Consider the following 13,849-nt stretch of genomic DNA (forward strand, 5'->3'; position numbering starts at 1 on the left):
GCAAGCGAATGCAGTGTAATCTTATCCAAACCCCCTGGACATTCAGCCTTTACCCCCGGGGAACACGGCCAATACAGCCTTAATAAAGCAAAAATGTGTAAACAATTCACCTTTGATTGTGAGAGAATAAAGCTTGTGGTGTGTCCCAGATATCCTCCACAACATCATTTAATCGCTGCTCTGTGTGTAGACCGCCTGAGCATATCACACTGTCATTAATGTCAGCTGAGAGGGTTTGATGACATTGAGAGACGTAAAAAAATAAATATGTTTTGTCATATTTGGCTTCCAAACTTCTCATTCCTTGGTAAGTGGGTTGATGAATCTGAAATCAGTGCAGCCTGTAGCCCTAAATTAAGCCTGGGCCTCTGCCTGCAGCTTATTGGCTTTCACTGGTTTACCTTTAGAGACTGGACCACGACATGTTTTCTGTCACTACCAGTTTGTCATGTGAGCTACCTCTGCCTCCACACATGTACAGTTACAACATAATAAGCAATGCTTCATATCCATTCCTGGCACAGCATTAGTAAGTACACTGAGGTCTTTATCCTCTTGGTGGCTCCGGAGTGAGCCTGTTACTTTCTGGTCCCAAGTTTCCTTCCAAAATAGGCCCACAACCCACTTTTGTTGCTAACATATAGGTTAGTTGGGTTAAAAACATTGCAAGCTCAGTTTCTGCTCTGAGATTTCAGTCTGGAAAACATACGCTAAAGGCCAATTGTGAGAAACAGCTGGATGCCAGACCAATCAAGAAACTATGGGATGTGGATTCGATGATGATGGGAATGAGCACCACATTTAATTTGCAGCTCTGACTGGTTAACTGGGAAAATTGAATACAAAGCAATTTAGGTCTATGATGACTCCTCCAGCCCCCGCAACCCTCCTAAGGATAAGCGGTTATACAGTACAGTAAATAATGAATGGATGGATGCCTCCAGCCAAGCAAAAGTCTAGATACTTGTCAGACCATAGTAAGTGAACCTTATAGATGGCTTCAGGTTAGCAGGTTAGTGTACAAGCCTTTACATTTGGGAAATGCAAAAAAATACAACTCGACTTTTGTTTAAGAGCAGAGAGTATGAGTTTTTCTCCCCCCAAATATATTCACTATTCCTCATTGCTGCGTTCTGCTCAGATAGACATGCCATATGGCCAGCTGGGTGAAACTGCTCAGTTCCAGTGTGAATTTAAACATCAGCAAGGTAGATGTGTAACGCCCAACCACCATAACCATAAAATCCCATGAATATTGTTTTTGGCCAGAAGCAGAAGGTTAAGCAAAGTGGTGCCATGCATGAGGACTCTTTGCTGATCTAAATGCAGTACAAAATGTATCTGGGAGAAAGTCTATGCCTCTCTTGGCAGAGACCATCATTGCGCTCAGAGCAATGAAGAGATCAAAGGAGTCTGGAGACAAAAACAGGAGGCAATCTGTCACACCATACATTCATCCATGCTATGTCTGTCTCCAGTCCTGCATTCATTCCCTTGATCAGTTCTATATCACATAGAAACAATTTTCTCAGAATGTTGAACGCTCCCGGCCAAGACTCAGCAATATGGTATTTGCATGCAGTTTTTAAACGTCCCATAACTAAATACAGCTTTCACATACACATTTCATGCATAATTTCACCACAATCGCACAAATCATAATCATGTGACCATAAAGGCAGTCATTTCTTTCATTTATCTGTGTTGCCAGTTGCTGCCAAATACTTGTGACGCATATCAGACTGTTACAGGACGTTGAACTTACAGTAGAAGATGGGAGGAGTTTTCTTTCATTCTTAATATATGACTTTCAATAGGATGTGCTGCTGATTGGTACTGTAGGGCCCAGGAATGCAACTGCTGTTCAACCTGTTTTGACACTTCCCATTTAACATACAGTAGTTAGCACGCCACACTCATGTAGTTAATAGGAAGCTTGTTACAGAAGCCTGTGGTTTAGCTATTTATACTTAGATATGTAGATATCCTCAGAAAAAAAAGAGCTTTTGTCAGTGCTCACACATTGGCAGCTGCTGTGCACAACTCACAGCAGCATGAAGAGCATTCGATACTGTGATTATGCTTACTTCAATGCTCCCAATGCATCACTTTTGTATCCACCATAAAAGCATGTCCTCTTAGGTATTATTGCTGTTATAAAATAGACAAATAATGGCATTTCATTCCACCACACTGAACTGTAACAGTATATTAAACCAAAGCATTCTTCCACTGATTTAGGCTCAACATTTGCCACTAGAGAAGGGTTCATTTACCAGCCATATGTGCACAAACAATATGGCTAAGGGTAAAAACTCAGGAGCACACGGTCTATTAAAGAGGCCGTGTCTGATCGCAGGGATGATTTATTCGAACCGTTAAGCAGAATTTGTGGAATTGCTGGGGTCTAGTTGTTGCAGAAAGCTGGGACACTGTGACAAATGGTAAGTCATGGAGCAGAGGGCAGGGCCTTTAAAACATCAGGGGTGCAGATTCATGGCTTCTCGAGGTATGTGCACCAGCTGCATAAAGCTGACCACCTCAATGAACACACACACCAGCTCTAACTGGTCTTTAGAAGTTCCCTCTGTCATGAGTCAGACGTTGTGTACTAATAGGGATATTCCTGGCAGCAGTTCAGAGTGTCTGTTTCATAGTTTAATCAAGGTAAACAGAAGACTTTTAAGATCTTTTAATGCCATTTGAAATTAGATGTGTCACCTTTGAAATGAAGACTGAAAAAATCTTATCAAAGTTCCTAACTAGGCATATTTCTGAGCTGCTTAACACTAGATTTTATTCAAGGACTTCTGAGGACTTAGGTAAAGGTGAGGACCACAATAATTCATTATCTGATAAGCACTTGTAGACACTTTAAATAAATCAGCTAAATGTCACTTAATATAAAAATGGCCAGAGGGTAGGCAGACATTTTCTAGACAATTTTCATATTTTCTAGACAATCACCTCCGTGGGAAATAAGGACAAAATGAGACCGATTGCATGTCTGCTGCTGTTTTCTTCGGTTTAGTGAACTCTTGTGCTGTGTTATTAACACCCTCTTACGGGCAGATGGTTGCACTCGCTGCACAAAAAGTCAAAGTAATAATTATCATCAGCATTATTTTCGAGTTTCTTTTCACAACTCTGCATTGAAGGGAAAAGTTTCTGGTAGCAACTCCACTAACCTGCCATATGCCCACACCCAAAACAGCATTGTGTGACACCGTTAACATAACACCTTTTGTAATCCAGACCACACCTGCCACAGGACGCCAAGCATTAAAATCTTTGTTTAAATGTACATTATCACGCATGTCTCTATCATTGGAGAACAATGTTTCTTTAAAGCTACCACTTCCCTCTTAATCCCCTTGCTGTCCTCGGTGAATAGGCATAACTTAATGTGCATAACACCAAACAAAATAGGCCAATAGCAGGTAAAGTAAACACGAAACAATGAGCTTTGCAATGTGCCTTATATCAATGACAGGGGACACATGAGACTCAGAGAGTTGGATGGAAGCAGAGAGGACGGAGACAGACGACTGATGTATGGATAGACCAAGAGAGAGGAAAAATGAGAGACACTCATAACAAGAGGGAGGATGAGAGAGAGGGAGAGAGACCACAGCAAAACAACTCTAAAGATAGACAGACAGGAATGAGGTACGTATGGCTTTTGAAGGTATAAGTAGTCGCCTGGAGCACTCACTCTGTTCTTGTCTGTTTGAGTTGAAAGCATACATAAGTGTGCTGATGTGTAATCGACCTGATGAGCCATGTTGTGTAATGGTATGAGACAGTACAGATGAGGCTTTACGGCAAAAAAAACTGAACTGGGTAAACTACCACTACAGTGCACTTACAGGATGTGCACAGGGCTGATTGGGTCTGTGCTCTTATCATGGCTTTGTTTCTCTTAAACAGATTGAACACAGCGAGAAAAAAAAGAGGAAGCGAGATTTAAGAGTCAGCAAAGAAACACTGATTTAAGTACAGGTTAGAGCCCAGTGAAAAACAGCAAACCAGTTAAGAAGGACTTCCTGGCAGACATTCATCTCATATTAACGACCTTCACTGTTAATGCTACCCAACACTTCAGCAAACAGAGGCATTGAAAGCAGCCTATAACAATAAGCACGCTCCCTCATACTGTCAGCTGAGCTCAGCAGGATCGTCAGAACATAGTTGAGTTCGATGTTTGGCATTCAGCGCTGCGCGAGTTGAATTATGCGCAGTGACACTTCGACGCTCCTGACAACTTCACACATTTCATCCCACTGGCTCACTTTCACACAAACCCAGTGGCAAATTTGTTTTTGACTTTCAAGTCAGCGTGGATTACTTTGGATCAACTGAAATGAGAAAGGAAAGACTTTATCTATCTAAAAATGTCATACGCACTGCTGTCATACAAACTTAATAAAAGGGACTTTTATATCTTCAGAAGTCCTAAAATGTTATAAGTGAAATGTTAATTAACATTTAAAGAATGTTAAAAAGATGCTGCACGACAATCACGTCAAAACTCCAAAGACGGATACTGCGGGAACGTTACAGTGATACTTTAGAAAGGAAATCAAAACCTCACATCCTCAAATTGAACAAAAATGTTACAAGAGCAGTTCGGGTTACAGCTTTTCTGTTGGGAGAATGCGGAACAAGCTGGACAGCATGAGGATGCAATAAAGACTCTTGTGTATATATCACTCCTAACAAACACCAGATCAAATGTAAATAACCAAAGTGTCTGTGTTTCATGGCACAAAAAGCCAAATGAGCCCGTAAAGACCCTAAAATAAGCAGAGGGATACACGTGTTTGTTTAAACTGTTCCACATGTTTTACATGACAGCAACACATGAATCTCTGCTGAATCATTCTAATAACAAGAGTCTGCAATCTGCTCTGTGCAGCAGGGGTGCCCAAAGTAGGCTATGGGGTCGATTTATGGTTTTATTGGAGTAACAAGGGAGGTTTAGGCAAAAATGTAATCCAATCTAATTTCACTGAAATTCGTTGAAATAATCACAGTGAGAAACACACACCGTTTCAGTCTTATGCTTCACCCTCAGCACAACTGCTCTGTCCAGTTTGGTAGCCTAGTAAACCAACAACACAAATCTGTCCATATATGGGATAACATCAGACTGGGTATCTAGACATGACAACACAGGAGTCTATTAAGCACCAAGTGTCTAAGTTTGATCTGCAGCCTACTTCAGAAGCGCGCGTTTGAATCTGGTCCATTCAAAAGAAAGCTTACGGCGAACACATCAAAAATAAAGAAAAGAAAAGAAAAAGAAAATCCCCAACGGATGGTGGAAAAAATAACCACCGGCTCCCGTTTCTATTCCCGGGCGCCTCTCTCACCCCGGCATGCCTGTGCGCTGCCACAAACCTGAACCCCAAACAGCAGCCAGACCGAGCCAGACACCTCTGTGCGCTGAGGGGAGGGGTTTCAGACACCTACCAGCTTTACATGCCGAACACTCTTTTCTTCTGTCATCTTGAAAAAGTAGCCCGAAATGAAGTTTGAAGAAAAACACAGGAGCGAGTGGACAGAAAAGGGGGTTGAACCGAGCCGGGGGTACTGTTGCTGACTCCTTCTCTCCAAGTCTGATCCACACGGCGCAGCAGCGCAACGCAAAATAATAATTAACAAAAAAATAAAAAATAATAGAACAGCCCGGTGCGTTCAGTCAGTGGGCTGCACCGCTCCGCTGGCGGCAGCTCCCAGGCAAGCGGAATATTCAACTTTGGAAAAATGAGAGAGGCACACTGAGACTGAGAGAGAGAGAGAGAGAGAGAGAGAGAGAGAGAGGGAGGAAGGGGGAGCAGCCAGACAATCACAGGAAAGCGGCTCCTCCTACCCACACAATACAAAAAGCAAAAGCCAGCAGATAGAGAGGCTTCAGTGCGTTCTGCTGAACAGAGCTGGGTACTCCAAACTGTAATAACGCGCCTTTCCTGCAACCTAACAACTAATGCGCGTAACACTGATTCATCGGGTTTATTTGGATAATCACATTTAAATCTGAAGGCACTGTGGGTAATAACAACTGCCCAGAAAATAAGGGTCAGCGACAATAAGGTCACAAACGGTTAATTTCACGTTAACAGAGTCAGTAAAGAGTAGGTGACAGCAGTTTTCCAGCCTGGATGATGAATACATTAATGGCCACAATCGCTTTTCATTTTCTTGTCCTGGAAAATGATGCAATCCTGGGTAATAAAGCTGGTTTCAGATATTAAAAGTCCTGCGTTCTTCATTATTATCAATAAGTAAAGCAGGGAGGTAATACAATGTTGCAAAAAAAAAAAAAAAAAAAAAAAAAAAAAAAAGCCCACAGGCTGCAATTACAATATTCATAGATTTAAATTTGGGAACAAGTGGTTTATAATAATGGCAGTATCACACTCTAATTTCTTGGATTAATTAATTCACTCTGTGTGTGTGTGTTACATTGTGTGCAATACATTATATGACACAGTTTTCTGGCGGCTTACATGTCCCCCATCATATTTCTACACATACTACAAAACTCTGTCAGAGGAATCACAATAACTTTGCTCTGAGGGGGTATGCATGCTGCCTGGGTCTGCATGTGTATGTTCTGCTGCTTTAATATGGAGACATTGCGTAGGTTTAAGGGCTCTTACAGAGCTTTCCTTGCAGACTGCACCTGTCTGATCGAACACTGCCTCAATAACAGAAGAGGAATGGTCAGAGTAATGTCGTATTGATGTGAACGTTACCGAGAACTGATCGCATACAGCTCGAGGCTCCTACAGATTTGGACATTTTAACAAACTGACACTGTATAAATAGTGTTTAAAGGCTAAGTTCAAAGGATGCTTTGAAGGGTTCTTTCTGGCTGTTGCCCTCAAAAATCAGTGGTCATGTCAAATGCAAAATATATTTCCTCTGCTACCAAAGGCAGACATACAACATTTCAAACAAACCTCCTTTTTGAGGCATCATTAATAGTTTTAAGAGATCAAAACTGGCTGACATTGAGGTGACGCCATCAGATTTCTGATATATATAAAAAAAACTGTATCTGATAGTTTACCACCCACAAACAAAGTCAAATGGAGCTAAAATGAGGCATGAAGGTGGAGCACAGTGGGTAGGTTGCTGTGGGTAAACAGTGCCAGACAAGGTGCGGCCTGACAGACAGGTGTGCTCTGCGACTGTCAACAAGAGCCACCACAAATCGTCTGAGAGCCCGTCTGTTTCTTTAAGCTTACTATTTACTATATTTACCCGTCTGTCTGTGCTGAATACATCTACAAAAGACGTGGTGTCTTTTCTTGTCTTGATGACTGTCTGTGGACCTCCTCTTTGCCATACCCCGTCTTCCTGTCTGCAGTGATGTCGACCTCCCAGCGTGCAAATCGCAGATCTGTTATGCACCGTATGGTAGAGACTATCTGTTTATCTGCTCTGCTTGTTCTTCCACCAGCATACTGGAAAATCTTGTCACTGCGAAGAACAAACATTGCAAATTGTGTGCAAACCCAATGAGTGTGGATCTTAATTATAGCTTTCTAAATAGTAGGTTTTGCTCTGGAAAGACAATATCATTTTACAAACAAATAGCAGTAATTTGGTATGGTTAGATTCGATTTACTTTTGGTTTAATCTTGTGCCTGTTGTCATAAATACATAGGATCAGTTGATTTTCTTCCAATGTTGACAAACAACACAAAAATACATTTCATAATATACTGTAGATTAATGGATATGTGTTTATTTTCTCATCTACACTCTCTACAGCAAATCCCTGAATATGTTTTGAATGTAATTAGACTTTATTAAAAGGAACACATTTTCTTTGGTAGCCTACTAAAGCAGCTACAAGTGAACATTAAACTTTAATTCCTGGCGGGCGTATTAGATTTTAATAGGTCCTTTACCCTTTGAGTTTGACAGGATGCCTGTGCTGATTGACTGCACAGACTTAGCCTGGATCCAGCCCCAGGCATCCATCAGCACCGTCTACACTCAGATATCCTCACTGACCATGTGGACATCTGAATTTTGTGACTGGCAGTCGTTTCCTCTGAATGCAGCTTTAGCATCCAGCACTTTGAATGAACTCAGCAATTTGCGGGTTGGATAGCAGGCCTACTAATGTACGTATATCTACTCATAGTTTGTGCAGAGCAGCCAGTGCTGTGCTGTGACTGGTCAGAGGATTGTTATTGATATTTTGATAGGAGCCCATTTAATTTTTTTCCCCCTAGTATACAGTATATACTAGGGTATGTATTAATATTATTATACAATAAAAGGTCCGATCCAGAGCCTGTGTTTAGTTTGTCTGTTCTGGGCTAGGCTGGGACAGTTCAACATGGTGGCTCATTCTAAGGTGACCATAATGATTCCTATTTTTAAGTGAGAATAAACATAGTTATGCATATTATATGTAAGCAGACATGCTAATATCTAATTGAAGTGCTATCACCCTGCTGTACATATGGTAAAACTGTATTGGAGCAGCATTTGTTTGAGGTTGCCTTAGAAAACAGAAGACATGATGAAAACTGTGATGAATACTTACGAAAGCCTGTGACAGAATGAGGACATGCTGGAGGACTGAGGCTGCTGTGGACACTAAACACATTGGCCACTGGAGACTTGGCCTCACTATTGTGTTACTGTGGCCCAGTCATGGGGCATATTACATATCAAATTACTATCAGTGCGTGCATTTAACAATGCTTATGTGTGTGTGCATTTAGAAGGACACACTTGCATGACAAATCCCCAACACAACCAAACAGTGTGTATCCAGAGGAAACACATCAGCTCCTCTCTTCCTCTTTCCTCTTCCAGCCCTCAGCCCACAGCTCATCAGGGAGGTATTGTGAAGCAGTAGTCTGTCTGTGCACCGCAGCACCATGAAGTGATCAGGAAAACTACTCATTGCAGAGACATAAAAAAACCTTTGTTCCCTTCAGAACATACAAATTTTTGACCGTGTGCAGAAACCTCAAGAGACAGATCCGGCGTTGTTATTATTCTGTGCCTGCATGTGTTTCTTACTATTGTGGTGCACTACTGACATACATTGCTCAGTAGCGATTATTTTTATTTCGTTTTACTGATGATGATTACCGATAATTCCTTTGATTACAATCACCCATTGTTTAAACTAGAGAGGTTGCTTGGAAATGTAATATGGCACTGTGAACATTTTTATTCACTTTGATTTGGCAACAAATCTAACAGTAAACTAACAGCGCTTCACAGGGCAGAGCAATAATAGCCTTATAACTCACATAATATGTATATTTCTCCATTATTCTAGTGTGATAAAATGCCACAGGTTAGCAGTAATAAACATTTTTAATGCAGTTTAAGGTGACATCCTTGAGGCCATCCTTTTGTTTCATTTAAAATTGATGCCCTCATAAAGTGATCAATAAAACACTCCGAGGGCATAAAGTTGCTGGATGTGCTGACATTTTTCATCAACAGAGAGATTGCTGTTTGCTATTTAAATAAAAAAAGAGACTTATTTAGATCTTTAAAATTGATTCAAGTGCAGACCGAAGGGCAGGGTGGGTTGTTGACTGTTGGCATGTTCACCTTTATCAAATGGTACTTTACCCTCTAAAGTCCTTAATGTTACACTTGACAGTGTGGGCAATTCTAACCGGCCTCTTAGCTGGATGTAAACTATCTGCTGTGCCTGCAAGTGCAAAAAAGAGTCAGCTCTGTTACTGTAGACATGCTGCTTAAAGTAGAATAGTTGAATCTATGAATTTCCGCTTCTTCTAATGCTTTACAATAGTTTATGCATAGATGTTGATGGGAAGCTTAACTGTGTAGTGGTGCACATATTTAGACTATGAACAGATCAGCTTTGGTGACAGGTCACATATATAGTTGAGAAAACTATCTTGGAGCTGGCAGTGTATAACAAAACTGAAGACACGTGACTCCTGTCTGATGAAATAATGCTGTATCCTTTGACTGTGTGTATGTGTGTGTGTGTGTGCTTAGCAGAGGGAATGCCCAGACTTTCTTATCATAGTCACATTGCAGTCTTCACCCTCTGGCTCCACACCAAGACAGACTGGAGCCGAACACAGGCTGTCCACAGACACCGAGCCAAACCTAAGGAGTGACTACTACTGTGTTTGTTTGTACCATCAGAGAGAGAGAGTGTGAAAAACAAAAAGTCCACTTTCCACCACATTATTCATATGATCATGTGGATTGACAGTGGTCCATGTAAATCTTCCATATAATCCATAACTAGAAACTAATTTGTGAAATAAGAGACAGTGCCGCACTATATATATATATATATATATCTTATATATATATATTAAAAATATATATATTATATATATATATATATATATATATTATATCTATACTATTAAAATCAATTAAAAGGATGAAAATATAAAAATATATTCAGACAAAATGATCCTTCTGTTTGACCTTTGCAACTCAACTGTGAGCCTGCTGGACTTGATAGCACATAAGATTTTTAATAGCTTTTATAGCCCTTGAACGCTATTTATCATAATTACAGTGCTTATCTAACCAATAACGTATCTTGAACATGATTTACATTAGATAATGTGGGGGCATTACAGAACCCTGGGGCTTTGGGGCAACTCATTAGGATTAGCAGATAAATACAATGTACAGCAGATGTGTCAAAAATAGTCTGATCCTGAAACATCAACGTCTGTACATTTTGGGAGGAACTTATCGTATATGTATGCACATTTTTTTTTTTTTTTTTTTTGGTGGAATAACTTGAGTCATAACTGTCATTGTGACCACAGTGCATTCAAAAAATGCAAAAGCCATAAAAAAGAAGTTACAAAAAATGAAAATAGAAAAACAGCAGATGGACAACCTTATTTGTACAAAGGATCAAGCATAAATCAAAACAGCCAACAGCTATCCAACACCAAACATTCACTTTGTAAGCCAAACCAATATTTCATGAAAGCACTGTAATACTAAAAGGCAGCTCCATCTGATAGACTTCCATATTATCATGGTTGTCTGAAACCTTTAAAAGGAATGTGGAGTACATCTTGTTTCCATAATGTCACTTTTGTGTCTTCTGCTTGAGTAGCTGCCCGGCTTGAGAACACGCTGCTCGTTGTCAGCTGTCAGAATCTGTGGGATCATGGGAGATTTTTTTTTTTCTTCTAGCAACAAGTTTGGTTTACTAGAATTACTATAATAGTGGCTTGGTTCAGTAGCACCAGACTGTATCACTGTTAGCGGAGTGGTTTGTTTGCAAAGGCCATGGGAAGAAGACAAGTTTGTGTGCTGCAGTTAGTTTCAAAAACAGCCCAACTGGGACACATAGACATTAGTTCTTAACAGTTAGTGAGTCCCACACTGCAGTCACTTTACTCTGCTGCTGGTGTCTGTCACAAACACATTAATGTTATGTTTTTTTTGCTTTATACTGACCTAATACACTGCAGAGGCAGATTTAAAATGGCTCATTGAAACAGTAGCGTGAAGTGAAAAATGTACAGAAATAACCATTTGTGTCTCTCGACCAGACTTCATAGGGAGAGAGCAAGATGTGGGAGTTTAATAGTACAATGCATTATTAGATGACAGTCCACAAATCATTACTTTATACATATTTCTTCTTCTTCTAAACATGGGAGTAATGTAACTAAGTACATTTACTCAAGTATAGTATTTAAGCAGCAAATTTAAGGTACTTTACTTGAGTATTTCCTTGATATGCTACTTTATACTTTTACTCTGGTCTTTTGTCACATAACTTTTAAGATTGCAATATTTCATACCCTTGTATGTATTTTCATACCCTGTCCAGTGGGAACAATACCTCCAGATTTGGTGATTTTGAATTTGATAAACTTCAGGATTAAGTGTTCCTTTATGGGTTGAGAAAATTCTCTGACTTCTTAAGATAAACAAACCGTCTTGGATTAGCTGGAAAATGCATTTTAAGAAAGCTGAAGAAAGCTGAGCTATTTTTCTTCTAAAACATGATGCATTGCTGTAGATTAAACTACCCAACAGAATATAAAGTAGTTAAAATGAACTCAACTTTAACATCCACAGCAGTAAAAGAAAACACTATTATTAATCCAAAAACATCACAGGGGACATTTCTCTGTACAATGAATACTTAATTTTACTGATAATACTTAAAGTACTTCTTACTTAAAGGACTGCAAGATTAAATTAATCTTGCAGTTTGGTTGCAGATTGAAACCCCTTTGTTTCACTCTATTTCCAAGCATGAAGGAGAAACTACAGTGGCTGTGAAACATGTGAATTGATCCAAATCTATATAGTTAATATTACCTATATAGAAATAGCCAATCTTCTTGCTTATGGTCTTGTTTATTTTTCTAGGTAATATGGAAACATTTGTATTAATTCCTACCTACTTTTAATACTTTAAAGCAAGGGATCAGAATACTTCTTTCACCACTGTATCTAAGTTCCATAAATCAGACATGTATTTAGTGAACAAGCACAGACCTGTTCACCTGATGACTGTATGAAAACACATTCACATGCAAATGTTTGACCGTAAACTGCATAATACCTCATGCTCAATAAAACACGTTTTCCCTTTTGGAGCCGTTCTTTATAGGACAACCTTTATTATTTAAATTACTGATATAGATTCATAATTGAAGACTTCTGTAATGACGGAAAATCAAATTTTGTGTCATTCAGCTTCACTTGTATGTTTACAAATTATACTGATGTAGATAAACTTGCATGAGAAAACTGGAAAATAGATTAAAAGCCCAAGCAGTATGAGAGTGTTAACAGGTTTCAGTGTTTTGACGTATGGCGCCGCTTCGATTACATTTGGATCAGGGATCAGGTTTTTCAAAGACATTCCAAATTAGAGCTCTGCTTAGTATTGGTCAATTATGCAGATATGGTCAATTATGTAAAATGAGTATCTCACATCCCCTGGGTACAACTGTAGTCGTTTAGGATTACAGACATCTGGAATTGGCTCACTCACTTTATCTCTGTCACTGTGGATCAATGGGCCCTCATGCTAAGCACTTATAATTCCATTTCCCTTATTGCAAAGACCCTACGCTTCCTCTCAAAGATTGGCTTCTAAATCCAGGGATTCTGTACTTTGAATTAGTTGCAGCCCCAGTATTTTTTCCATATTTGAATAGCTCCACCATGTAAAAATGTAATGGTCCTCAGACTATCAGGTGACATAAAGGGAGGCTGCACTAAAGACAGTTTGGATGACAGATGACTGTTGGGAAAATGCCCAACATGACGATCAGTCTCTGTATATATCACACACACCTAAACCCATCTACTGGCATTGAGTCCACCAAACATATATCATAAATGAATAGGAATTGCCTAGTGAGAATGTTTAATACATAACCCACAACACAAATGCAGCAAACCAATGATAAGATATGACACTGCAGTGTTTGAATTAAAACCTAACTGGTGTGGAGTGGATGACATTATTTGTTGTTTGGCGAACAAAGAGTCTGTATCCGCGCTGCTACTGCAGCAGAAAGCAGTCAACATAAGTGGGAAAGATAAAGAAAGCCTGAGAGGAAGACACAAAAGCAAAAAGACGGAGGAGGCATATAAAGAAAATATGGGTCAGATAAAGAAAGACAGGGAAAGCTCAATGTAAATCAGAATATGTACCAGCCTAATCTAATTATCCATCTTCCTCTTTTAATCAGATGCTTGATTAAAGCAGGAGATAAAAAAAAAAGAGGTAGGGGACTCAGATGGGTCTATGAGGGAGGAATAAGAGACACTGGATGCCTCAAAAGATGGATTGACTATCCTACAGAAAAGA

General features: G+C 39.7%; 1 protein-coding gene across 4 annotated transcripts in view; it reads right to left on the reverse strand.

The window, feature by feature from the left end:
* Positions 1 to 13,849, reverse strand: part of mid2 (midline 2) — a 135,479-nt gene that overhangs the window by 83,306 nt on the left and 38,324 nt on the right. For 2 of the 4 annotated variants that reach the window (XM_027281913.1, XM_027281906.1), the window contains exon 1: positions 5,476 to 5,802. The exons of the other annotated variants lie outside the window; for them this stretch is intronic. The gene's annotated coding sequence lies outside the window, so the exon portion shown is untranslated. Of the gene's footprint in view, positions 1 to 5,475; positions 5,803 to 13,849 lie in introns of those variants that run through there. 4 annotated transcript variants of the gene reach the window in all.

The sequence above is a fragment of the Larimichthys crocea genome, chromosome I (assembly GCF_000972845.2).
Source record: "Larimichthys crocea isolate SSNF chromosome I, L_crocea_2.0, whole genome shotgun sequence".
In the NCBI taxonomy this organism is placed as follows: domain Eukaryota; kingdom Metazoa; phylum Chordata; class Actinopteri; family Sciaenidae; genus Larimichthys; species Larimichthys crocea.